The 12,347-nt window shown below is 37.7% G+C and overlaps 1 non-coding gene across 1 annotated transcript; it reads left to right on the top strand.

Annotated features, from left to right (window-relative positions):
• Positions 1–9,225: 9,225 nt before the first annotated feature.
• On the top strand, positions 9,226–9,332 carry LOC128282015 (small nucleolar RNA R71). Its single transcript, XR_008272322.1, has one exon. It is a non-coding gene; the product is annotated as a small nucleolar RNA R71 (small nucleolar RNA).
• Positions 9,333–12,347: the final 3,015 nt, after the last annotated feature.

Raw genomic sequence — 12,347 nt, 5'->3', positions numbered from 1 at the left:
ACACACAAAGTGTACATATCTGTAATCCATCAATTTATATTCAGGAATGCTCATACGAGCACATAAATGGGAAGCTTTTTTGAGCCATAAAACAGAAAGCTCATGTGAGCCATGTAACGGAAAGCTTCGGAGAGCTATAACGGGAAGCTCATATGAGCCAATATCAGGAATTTCAAGCGAGCCAATATCAGGAAGCTCTGGAGAGCCATTAATCGGAAAGCTCATGAAAGTACCTTTAATCGAGAAGCTCCGAAGAGCCATATATCGGGACGCTCATAAGAGTTGCGGTGTGTCCACAACACATGCATGATTACAACCAATCAAGATGCTTCGAAGAGCTATTAAAGGGAAGCTCGCAAGAACCATAGAACGGGAAGCTCATGAGAGCTAATAATGGGATGCTCTTTCGAGCTGTGGTGTGTCTGCAACACATGTAGGACCACAACCAATTTGGGAGCCCTATTGATCGCATGGTTTCGTGATAGGTTTTAAATATTTATAATTACTCATTCTTGAACTAACTATTATCGCGATGTAGGCAAGTGTACCTATCGAACAGTAGTATAGTTTTAGCAAGACCGGATTGTCGAACCCAAAGGAACTAAAAGTACTAGTAATGACTGTCTTTTTATTATCTAGCCTAAGAATAAAGAGGTTTTGTTTTAATTGACTAATTATCTAAACTAAGACCGCACAGAGAAAAGAATGGGGGAATTTCTTTCGGGAAAAATGGATTAACTTAAGACAATACCTAAGGAAAAATCCACCTAGACTTTACTTGTTATTCTAGCTCCGAATCGGACGATTTATTCATTCAACTTGTTCCGTAGAGATCCCTAAGTTATGTTATTATCCCTATTCAAGACTAATAGCGTCTAATCCCTAGATTGAATAACTGAGACTTTTCTCTAATTAACACTCTAGGGTTGCATTAATTCAATCTACGGATCCCCTTATTAGGTTTCACCCTAATCTGGCAAAATCTTTTCACCCTATGTCTAGGCGCGCAATCAACTCCGCTTAATTATGACAAATGTACTCTTAGACAGGGTCTATTCCTCCTCTAAATAAGAGCATGTCTTGAATCAGTATCCTGAGATATCAAAATAAGAATTAAGAACACACAATTAAGAACAAGTTAAATAATTATCATACGATTCAGAAAATAATAACAAGATTCGTCTTAGGTTTCATTCCCCTTAGGTATTTAGGGGTTTTAGTTCATAACTAAATAAGAAAACATCTCAGAAGAATAAAGAATACAAAACATAAAGAAAACCCAAAACTCTTAAAGGGAAATTGAGGAGAGATCTTCAGTCTTGATAATGAATCCGACTTCTGAGATGGATCAATCAGCTTCCTTGGAGTAATTCCTTACCCCCTATTCTCTGCCTCTTTTTTCTCCTCCTCTAGGGTGTATTTATAGGCTTTGGAATGCTTAAAAGCCCTCAAAATTGGCCTTTTCCGAATTGGACTCAACTTAGGCTCGGCAGGGACATGCCCGTGGCACACACCTGTGTTTGATTACTTTAAGTCATGCTCGAGCCTGCCAAATTGACACGGCCATGTGGTCTGCCCAAGTGAGGAGGCCCAGGCAGTGTTGATTTCGTACTTTGGCCCATTTTCTCCGTTTTTGGCCCGTTTCTCGTTCCTTTCGCTCTCCTATGGTCTCCTAAGTATAAAACATGAAATTAAAGCATTAGAAGCATCGAATTCACCAATTCTAATGGGAAATCATCCATAAAATGCATTAAACATGGGGTAAAAATATGTATAATTTACGGTTTATTAAATACCCCTACACTTAAGCATTTGTTTGTCCTCAAACAAAATTCTCAGCTCATAATCAAAATAAATTCTTCTCAACTTATAATTTTTATTGATAATATCTCAGAATAATTCATAGGTAATCATACATTGAGAATTCAACTAAAAGAACATAAAAGTTTCAAACATTCCAAGTTGAGTATTTAATCATGAAAACATAGGTGTCTCTCTGCATCTAAGTAATTACCTTTGATTCAGAATATCACAGAGTTTCACATCCTCACTAAAGATTCACTCAAATCACTCGAGGTGTTTAAGGATAATAAATGAAGCACTCAATAGTCAATAATGAAAAGTCATTACCATAGGCTTGCATAAAAATCAAATCTCCACCACTATAATTTAAAATGATACATCAATCAAAAAGTCTATAGAAGGTTGTAGTGAGGCTTGTTTAGGGGGGTGTGGTCACAAGCTGAAAGAAAGGGTTAGAATCGAGATTGAATTGAAAAATTGCCTAACTAGAAAAAGAGTTAATCTTCACTTGCGTACAACAGAGCTTTTTCTCAGAATATGAAATTACAGATATGTATACATAGTTTTTATTTTTTAAGAACAAGTTAAATAATCATAGACTAACTTATTACAAACAAGACATAGCTAAGCAATTTCTTCAACTCAAATCTCGACAAAAATATGAATCAAATTAATTTAGGGGATTTCAACAATAATGTGTTAAGGGTTAATATTGAGGTTAATACAAGGAATGGCTTGTTACGCTCAAGGGGGTTTACTAGGGGTTAATCGTGGAGGTAGGCTTTTCATGGCATGAGTGGGTTAACCCTAAGTGCCTTAATCATTTTGACATATCAAATCAAATGGTGTGGTCTCGACATGGATAATCAAGCAAGTTCTGGGATAACAGTTTAATACTGACACACTCAAAGTAATAATAAAAGTGAGCATGAAAGGATTAATAGATGCTCAAAAATCTCACAAAAAATTATGGCTTTTTGATGTTAAGACTTGTGAATTCCAATTCAAAGTAATACCTAGACTTAGGGAAATAACCTATAATTTTAAATTCTTAAAAATTAACTCATCATGCTTGATTCTCTAATGTCTTAAAGTTTAAACAATCAGTGCATAAATGCCTATGTTTTAATTCAAGATATATCAATAAAAATCATAAATCAATTTAAATTTATCCTAAATATGATATGAGAGCTTTTTAAGAGAACAAGGCAGTCATTCAGGGATTTTTCTGATAAGGAAATGAATGCCCCCCACACTTAAGATGTACATTGCCCTCAATGTACAAAGATAGGTATTATAGAATATAAAAATAAGATAGGGAGAGAAGTGAAACTTCCTGTATGATGAATTCCTCGAACTAGAGTTTTGTAGAGTAATCGGTTTGAGAGTGGAGGAGGATACTCTGGCGGTCGTAGAGGTTCATTAGTCCATAAGTCCTGCGCCAAAAGAATATTATATCCAGTGGTAGCTATGGTCGTGGTTGATCAGGACATGGCAGTCATAGAGAACCTTTCCCGGTGGAGTTTTAGTTCCTATGTGATGATGAGCTTAAGAGCTATATATAACTGTGGTAAAATCGGGAACTTTTTAGGGGATATTAGGAAGAATAATTACTGAAAAAGGAATAACCAAAATTAATAATTAAAAATAAAACTTCTAAAATTTAATAAAAATTAAAATAGTTTCAATAAAAATTAAAAACATAAAATAATAAATAAATATTTTTAAACATCTTCATCGCTGGATAGTTCGCGAGGTGGGACTGGCGATAAGATGTGGAGGTGCTGACAAATCTGCTATAGAGTAGCATCAATGTTGTCAAATCGATGAAAACACTGCTGCTCGAATCGGGTGAGGCGCTCAGAGATGTCAGCATATGAAGCCGTCGCATGAACTGGACGAGAGGGTGGTGGTGGCTGAGTCTGTGGGCCCTCGTTTTGTGGGGGTACATCATCAGGAATGTCCTCGTAGGCCTCCTCCTCGATAGATTGGGCGAGACGATACTGAGGAGGGTAGGTTCCTCGGTGCCTCTCAATCATCCTCATGCTAAGCATGCTCGAAATGTCTTGTGGGGACATCTGGCTGATGAGGGTGAGGGATGATTCTTGGGCCACGGTGTTGAGGAGCCCGAAGTGTCGTGCCAGCCGAGTCACGTAGGGGCCAATGGAGATGATCCCCTTCCTATGCCGCTCTGTCTGGTGCTTGATCGCATGATTTTTAACAAGTAATAAATATTTATAATAAAGATCAAACCTAGACTAACTATTATCACGACGAAAAGGTAAGCGCAGCTATCGAACAATAGTATAGTAATGGCAAGACCTGGATATTGTACCCAAGGGAACCAAAAGTACTAGTAATAACTATCTTTTTATTATTTAACCTAGAAATAAAGAGGGGTTGTTTATTAAACTAATTAACTAATTAAACTAAAGCAAAGAGAAAATTTGGAAAAGACATGAAGAAAAGTAATTGATAAAGACGACACCCAAGGAGGAATCCATCTAGATTTCACTTGTTATCTGACTCTGAACTAGACGATTTATTCACTTGACTTGATCCGTGAGACTCTCTAACCTATATTATTATCTATTTCGAGACTAATAACGTCTAACCCTTAGTTGAATTAATCAAAATCTCTTTCTTAATTAAAACCCATAGGGAAGTAGTAAATCGATCTATGGACTCCAATATTAGGTTTCACCTTAATTCGGTAAAATCTCGTAACCCTATTTCTAGGCATTCGATCAACTCCGCTTAATTATGCCAAATCTACTCTTAGACAGGGACTTTTGCTCCTCTGCATAAGCATATCCAATCATGAATCAATACCTAGAATATTAACTCAAGCATTAAGAATACATAATTAAGAACAAATCAAGTATTTATCATACAGTTCAGTTAATAATAACAAGATCCATCATAGGTTTCAACCCCTTTAGGTAGTTAAGGGGTTTAGTTCATAATAAAATAAGAGTACATCTCAAAAGTATGAAAATAACAAAATATAAAGAAAAATCTAAAACCCCTGAAGGAATTCTGAGAGAGATCTTCAGTCTTGGAGTAGCTCCGGCTTTTGGGATGGATCGTCTGGCTTTCTTTAAGTAATTCCCATGTGGTTTTGTCCTCCAGAAAAGTTCTTGAGGGGACCCCCTTTCTAAGTCATACTTAGGGTGTTTTATATAGACTTTGGATTGGCTTTCTTCCTCCCTAAGTATCCTTTTTCATGTAAAATACAGCTTCTTGAAAAAGGGACACGTCCGTGTACCACGGCAGTGTGACGTGATTGCCAGGCCGTGTTCGATCCGTTAAATTGCATACGGCTGTGTGGGACAATGGCCAGGCTGTGTGAATCGTGAAAGCCTTGGTCGACACCCTCGAAAGACACGGGCATGTGAGCTGCCCGTGTGGTAAGGCTTAGGTTGTGTCATCTTCTCGATTTGGTCCGTTTCGTCCCTTTTTTGCTCGTTTTTGGCTCATTTTGACTCTTGGTGCTCTCCTGAGTACAAAACATGAAATAATCGGATTAAGAGCACCAAAATCCACAAATCTAGTAATAAACATCCATAAATATGCTAAGTATTTGGGATAAAAATATGTATAATTTGGCGTTTATTAGTGCTAAATCGCGAGGGCGATGAAATAGGCAAGGTCGATGACGTGCCTTTGTGACATGCACCATAAGAAGTAGACGTCGTGGGTGTTGATGATGCCAATGCTCTCTCGCCTCTCTGTAATCGTGTAAGCTGAACTAGCGTGTAAGTACCTCAGGGACGGTGGGAGAACTAATGCCTTGGATCGGCTAGGATTGTAGGAGGTCGTGCTAGGGGCCAAAGTGTGCCAGCACTTTGAGGGAGAGAAATGTATGTGGCGACTGAGAGCATGTAGTTCATTCTCCTCCTTGAACTCCTACGTATATAAGCCTAGTGCAGCACCAAACTTTGGGACACTTAGCTGGCGGACTAACCCGCCTAGGCAAAACTGCACCATGCCGGGATCATCGTAGTTCGTCATTACAGTTTGGAGATGGAACATTGAGCATAGTTTCATTGTGAGCTCGAGGTATGTTGGTTCGATGATCCCAAAGAACAGCTCCCAAGGGTCGGTGGTTAAAAGGGCCTGAATTGCATCAGCCAGCTGAACTTGTTCTACGGTAACCCAGTCGATGCAGTGGCCCGCAATTAAAGGTTGGGCCCGAAGTATCTGGAAAAGTTCTTCCTAGGGCCCTCGGGGAAACTGTAGAAGAGGGTGACAAATTTCCACGGTTGGACCCGCAGAAGAGGACGCTCCCTTCCTCTTCTTTGAAGCAGGTACGACGATTTTCTTTCCTCTTGAAGATGACATTGCGAGCCTGTAATATAAAGAATAATAATAATATGTAAACGAATTCGAAAAAAAAATAAAAGGCATGGATTTGGAACTAACTATTTCAGCTAATACTATTAATATGAAGCAAACTCAACCATAATAACAATGAGAATGAGAATAGAAATGCAATGGGTATGAGGTTTTCCTAATCTCAATCTAACACGAAATGTATGATAACTAACTTAGGAATGCAAATTAAATGATATACATTGGCATGGTAATAGTATGAGAATGTCATGGGTATGAGGTGTTCGTAATAACTTGATTTATCACAAAATGTATGATAACTAACCTAAGAATTCAAATTAAATGATAGAAAAATGAAAAATAGTTCAACAGATATGAAGTTTATGTTGAAAATAAACATTAGAAATAAGTAAAATAGAAGTGAAAGGAGTAAACAAACACTAAGGGAAAGAGATTGAACGTCAAAAATGAAGTGGGAAGCGGCACACGGGCGTGGCAAGGAGGCCGTGTAGAGTTGCAGCAGCTAGGGTTAGGGTTTTTGAATGGGGAAAAAAGTGAATAGTGCAGGGTATTTATAGATTTTGGGGCACATGGCCAGGGCACACGCCCGTGTTCCCCAATTTCAGCCCGTGTGATTCGCGAATTTCAAATTTGGGCCCGTCTGACATTTAGTGCACGCCCGTGTTCCTCGGACGTGTGGGTTCACGCGGCCGTGTTACACAACTGTGTCTAGCTTCGTTCACTTCTCCCACGCCCGTGTGTTCAAGCCCTGCACCCTTATTAATTTAACAGGTTCGACCACGGGTGTTCCACACGGGCGTGTCGCACGCCCGTATTTTTTTGGTAGGCTCGACCACGGCCATATCGTACAGCCGTGGCGTTTAATCGTAGCCTGTGTTAGGGAAATCTTTTACCCTGTTTTCACACGGCCTTAAGCATGCCCGTGTGCTTAGCCGTGTCTATGTGGAAACACCTGTATTCAAGATTCCTATGAGTAAGTTAGGAGTTAAATACCAAAATTTAAAGAAATTAATATTGTTAGTGCTCGGGTTGCCTCCCGAGAAGCGCTTATTCATAGTCTAAGCTCGACTTACCTCTTCAGTGAATGGTCATGGTGGTTTGAGGAGTTTATACTCCTCATTCCTGCTATCAATCTCATCAAAATAAGGTTTTAATCAGGTGTTGTTTACCTTAAAAGTGCCGAACTTGGGATGACTCACCTCCACCGTATCGAATGGAAAAATACTGAGTACCGTAAGAGGGATTTCCTCATTCGGTGTGGTGGTGACAATATGGGGATCTGCGGCATCTAATAAGACCTTATCACCAACCTTAAGTTGATTTGGAGAGGTATCAGGCTCGTTCTAGCGTAGTTTCAGTTTATCGTGTGTTCTCAGTTTATGTGTTTGCCATTCATCTAGCTCCTCTATTTGCAGTCTTCGTTCTTCATGAATAGAACCTCTATTATTGCTTGAGAACGACTCGTGTACTTCCTTCAGATTCATTTTCTGCAAAGTAGGTTGCACCATATTGTTAGGTTTAGTAGAATAGTTTAAATGATCACCTTCAATTCCTGATGTGTTGCCAGAATTGCGAGCTTGAAGGGTGATTATTTCGTCTCCCACCCGGAGTATGAGTTCACCTGTGCCAACATCAATGATGGTTTTAGCAGTTGCTAAAAGGGGCCTTCCTAGAATTAAGGGAGTGTTGCTATCCTCTTCTATGTGTAGAACAATAAAGTCAACGGGAAATATAAATTTATCGATTTTAACTAGCACATCTTCAATAATACCTCTAGGGAATCTTATAGTTTTATCTGCTAATTGAATGCTCATACTAGTCTGTTTGGGTTTCTCGAGACCTAGTTGCTTAAACATTTTGTAAGTCATGACGTTGATACTAGCCCCTAGATTAGCTAATGCATGATTAACATCTAAACTACCAATTAAACAAGGACTAGTAAAGCTCCTTGGGTCTTTTAGTTTGTTGGATAGTTTATTTTGGAGAATGGCAGAGCAAACTGCGTTCAGCTCCACATGCGACGCCTCGTCCAACTTCTGCTTATTTGCTAAAAGCTCTTTTAAAAATTTCATTGCGTTTGGCATCTGCGATAGAGCTTCAATAAACGGTAAGTAAATATGTAATTTTTTTAAGAGTTTAAGGAATTTACCAAATTGTTCATCTGAGCGGTCTTTCCTTGTCGCGTTGGGGTATGGTACACAAGGTTTATATTCGACAGTCACTGGTTTGTTTGTATTTTGATCTACCTCACCTTGACCTTTTCTCACCACAATTTCTTGCCTCGGTTCTGGTTCAGGCTCAATGACTCCTTCGTCATCTTGAATATTAATTGCGTTGAGTTGTTCCCTTGGGTTAGGTCTGGTATTACTTGGAAAACTACCTTGTGGTCGTCCGAAGATTAGTTTGGAAAGCTAGCCTATTTGAGTTTCGAGGCTTTGGATCGACGCTTGTTGATTTTTAAGTGCTGTCTCGGTGTTCTGAAAATGGGTTTCTGACACTGATATAAACTTTGAGAGCATCTCTTCAAGGTTTGGCTTCTTTTCCTGTTGGTAGGGTGGTTGTTGGTAGCCCGGAGGATGTTGTGGTCTTTGATTTCCTTGACCGCCCAATAAAAAATTGGGGTGGTTCCTCCAACCTGCAATATAAGTGTTACTATATGGATTGTTTTGAGGTCGAGGATTATTACCCATGTAGTTTAGTTGCTTGTTATCCATGTTATGGCCATAAGGTTGGTATTCCTAATGGTTTGTTCCACCTCCACTTGCTTCGCACTGCATTACTAGGTGAACCTGTGAAGAATTAAGAAAACCACCAATCTTTTTATTTAAGAGCTCTACCTGATTAGAGAGCATGGTGACCGAATCGATGTTATAAGAGCTAGTTGTTTTCGTTGGCTTTGTCCTCATGACTTGCCACTGATAGTTATTCAGTGACATCTCCTCTATAAACTTATAGGCATCTTTCGGTGTTTTATTGTTGATGGTTCCACTAGCATCTGCGTCAACCATTTATCGAGTCGAAGGATTCAGACCATTGTGAAATGTTTGTACTTGGAGCCAAGACGGTAACCCATGGTGAGGGCACTTTCTCAGAAGGTCCTTGTATCTCTCCCATGCATCGTAGAGTGTTTCTAAATCCATCTGCACAAAAGAAGAAATATCATTACGTAATTTAGCCGTTTTAGCAGGCGGAAAATATTTTAGTGAAAATTTTTTGGTCATTTGTTCCCAAGTAGTAATTGACCCTCGTGGTAACGAGTTCAACCACTGTTTAGCTTTGTTCTTCAATGAAAAGGGAAACAACCGAAGATGTATGGCATCATCAGAAACACCATTAATTTTAAATGTATCGCATTGTTCTAAGAAGTTGGCTAAATGAGCGTTGGGATCCTCATCCTGCAAACCATCAAACTGAACAAATTGTTGTATCATTTGAACAGTGTTAGGTTTTAATTCAAAATTATTTGCAGCTACAGCAGGTCTAACTATTCTTGATTCAGTTCCTGTTAAAGAAGGTTTAGCATAATCATATATAGTGCGTGGAGTAGGATTTTGATTAACCGCGATTGCAGGAGGTAGCTGATTGTCTTGGTTTTCAGCCATCTCTTCAATTAGGGGTTGAGTATCGTCTTCTTGCTCGTTCTCTGTGTATCTTAAGCTTCGCCTTATTTCTCTTTGGTTTCTACGAACTGTACGATCGATTTCTTCATCAAAAAGTAATGGTCCTGACGGGTTTCTTCTAGTCATAAACTATAAAAACCTGCCAAGAGGAAGAAAAAGTAAGTTAATAAATAATAATAATAATAAAATTAAATTAAATTAAATTAAATTTTAAGAAAAATAAATGGCTAAAGTAATAAAAATTGAGCGTTTCTAATATCTTAGTTCCCCAGCAACGGCGCCAAAAACTTGATCGCGTGGTTTCGTGATAGGTTTTAAATATTTATAATTACTCGTTCTTGAACTAACTATTATCACGATGTAGGCAAGTATACCTATCGAACAGTTGTATAGTTTTAGCAAGACCAGATTGTCGAACCCAAAGGAACTAAAAGTACTAGTAATGGCTGTCTTTTTATTATCTAGCCTAAGAATAAAGAGGTTTTGTTTTAATTGACTAATTATCTAAACTAAGAACACACAGAGAAAAGAATTGGGGAATTGCTTTTGGGAAAAATCAATTGACTTAAGACAATACCTAAGGAAAAATTGACCTAGATTTTACTTGTTATTTTGGCTTCAAATCGGACAATTTATTCATTCAACTTGTTTCGTAGAGATCCCTAAGTTATGTTATTATCCCTATTCAAAACTAATAACGTCTAATCCCTAGATTGAATAACCGAGACGTTTCTCTAATTAACACTCTAGGGTTGCATTAACTCGATCTATGGATCTTCTTAATAGGTTTCACCCTAATCTAGCAAAATCTTGTCACCCTATGTCTAGGCACACAATCAACTCCGCTTAATTATGACAAATGTACTCTTAGACAGGGTCTATTTCTCCTCTGAATAAGAGCATGTCTTGAATCAGTATCCTAGGATATCAAAACAAGAATTAAGAACACATAATTAAGAACAAGTTAAATATTTATCATACGGTTCAGAAAATAATAACAAGATCCGTCTTAGGTTTCATTCCCCTTAGGTATTTAGGGGTTTTAGTTCATAACTAAATAAGAAAACATCTCAGAAGAATAAAGAGTACAAAATATAAAGAAAACCCAAAACTCCTGAAGGGAAATTGAGGAGATATCTTCAGTCTTGATGATGAATCCGGCTTCTAAGATAGATCAATCGGCTTTCTTGGAGTAATTCCTTACCCCTTATTCTCTGCCTCCTTTTCCTCTTCCTTTAGGGTGTATTTATAGGCTTTGGAATACCTAAAAGCCCTCAAAATTGGCCTTTTCCGAATTGGACTCAACTTGGGCTTGACAGGGACACGCCCGTGGCACATGCCCGTGTTCGATTACTTCAGGCTGTGCTCGAGCCTGCCAAATTGACACGGCCGTGTGGTCTGCCCGTGTGAGGAGGCCCAGGCCGTGTTGATTTCGTACTTTGGCCTATTTTCTCCATTTTTGGCCCGTTTCTCGTTCCTTTTGCTCTCCTATGCTCTCCTAAGTATAAAACATGAAATTAAAGCATTAGGAGCATCGAATTTACCAATTTTAATGGGAAATCATCCATAAAATGCATTAAACATGGGGTAAAAATATGTATAATTTACGGTTTATCACCTATATCCATCGAATCTCATTTATTCAAACAAAACTTAATACTTGTCGATCATCATCGAATATGTAATTAATTTCATACATGGCAATTACACAATTCACATACACAGCATTCAATTCAAACATTTAAATATACAATTTAGTTACACGAACTTACCTCGATAAGTATTCGTAGACTTGTAAGCTACTAATCCGATACTTTTTCTTTTCCTCGTTCTAACTCCGTATTTGGTCTATCCGGCTCTATACGAGTAAATTTAGCTTAATTTAATAAAATTCATATTCAATTCAATCCAATTCACATCTTAGGCAAAATTACCATTTTACCCTATACTTTTAATTAATTACAATTTTGTCCCTAGGCTCGAAAAGTGAAATTCATATAATTTAATCCTTATTCCAAGCCTAGTAGATTTTTACATATAACGTTAGCAGCCCATGTATTTTATAAAATTTAGAATTTTTTTCATAAATTTTATATCTTTTCAATTTAGTCCCTAAATCATAATTTCATCAAATTTCTTTTTACAAAAGTTTTTTTTATCTATTAACAAGATTTCGATTTCTACCATAAAACTTCATAATTCATGTATACTCATCCATGTCAAAACCCTAACACTTTGATAACTTTACAAATTAGTCCCCGAGATAACTAGATTAAGTTATTACGATTTCGAAAATATAAAAATTATTAAAAATGGGACAAGAATGCTTACCTAATTAAGCAAAATAAGTTGGCTTGAGCTTAGGTTGTCGTGGCTAGAGTTTCCATGTTTTAATTTTGGGAAAGATGATGAAAATGATGATATTTTGTTTTTTAATTAATTTATCATATTTATTTTATCATCTTTCCAATTTAATCATTTTCTTTTCTTAAATTTCCAATGATGAATCATCATACTTATCTACTAACTCCACTAATTGGTTTATTTCCCATATAAGGACCTCTAATT

This window comes from Gossypium arboreum, chromosome 1, assembly GCF_025698485.1.
Source record: "Gossypium arboreum isolate Shixiya-1 chromosome 1, ASM2569848v2, whole genome shotgun sequence".
NCBI lineage: Eukaryota > Viridiplantae > Streptophyta > Magnoliopsida > Malvales > Malvaceae > Gossypium > Gossypium arboreum.
Note: the sequence above shows the minus strand (reverse complement) of the source record. Positions and strands in the feature narration are given on the sequence as shown.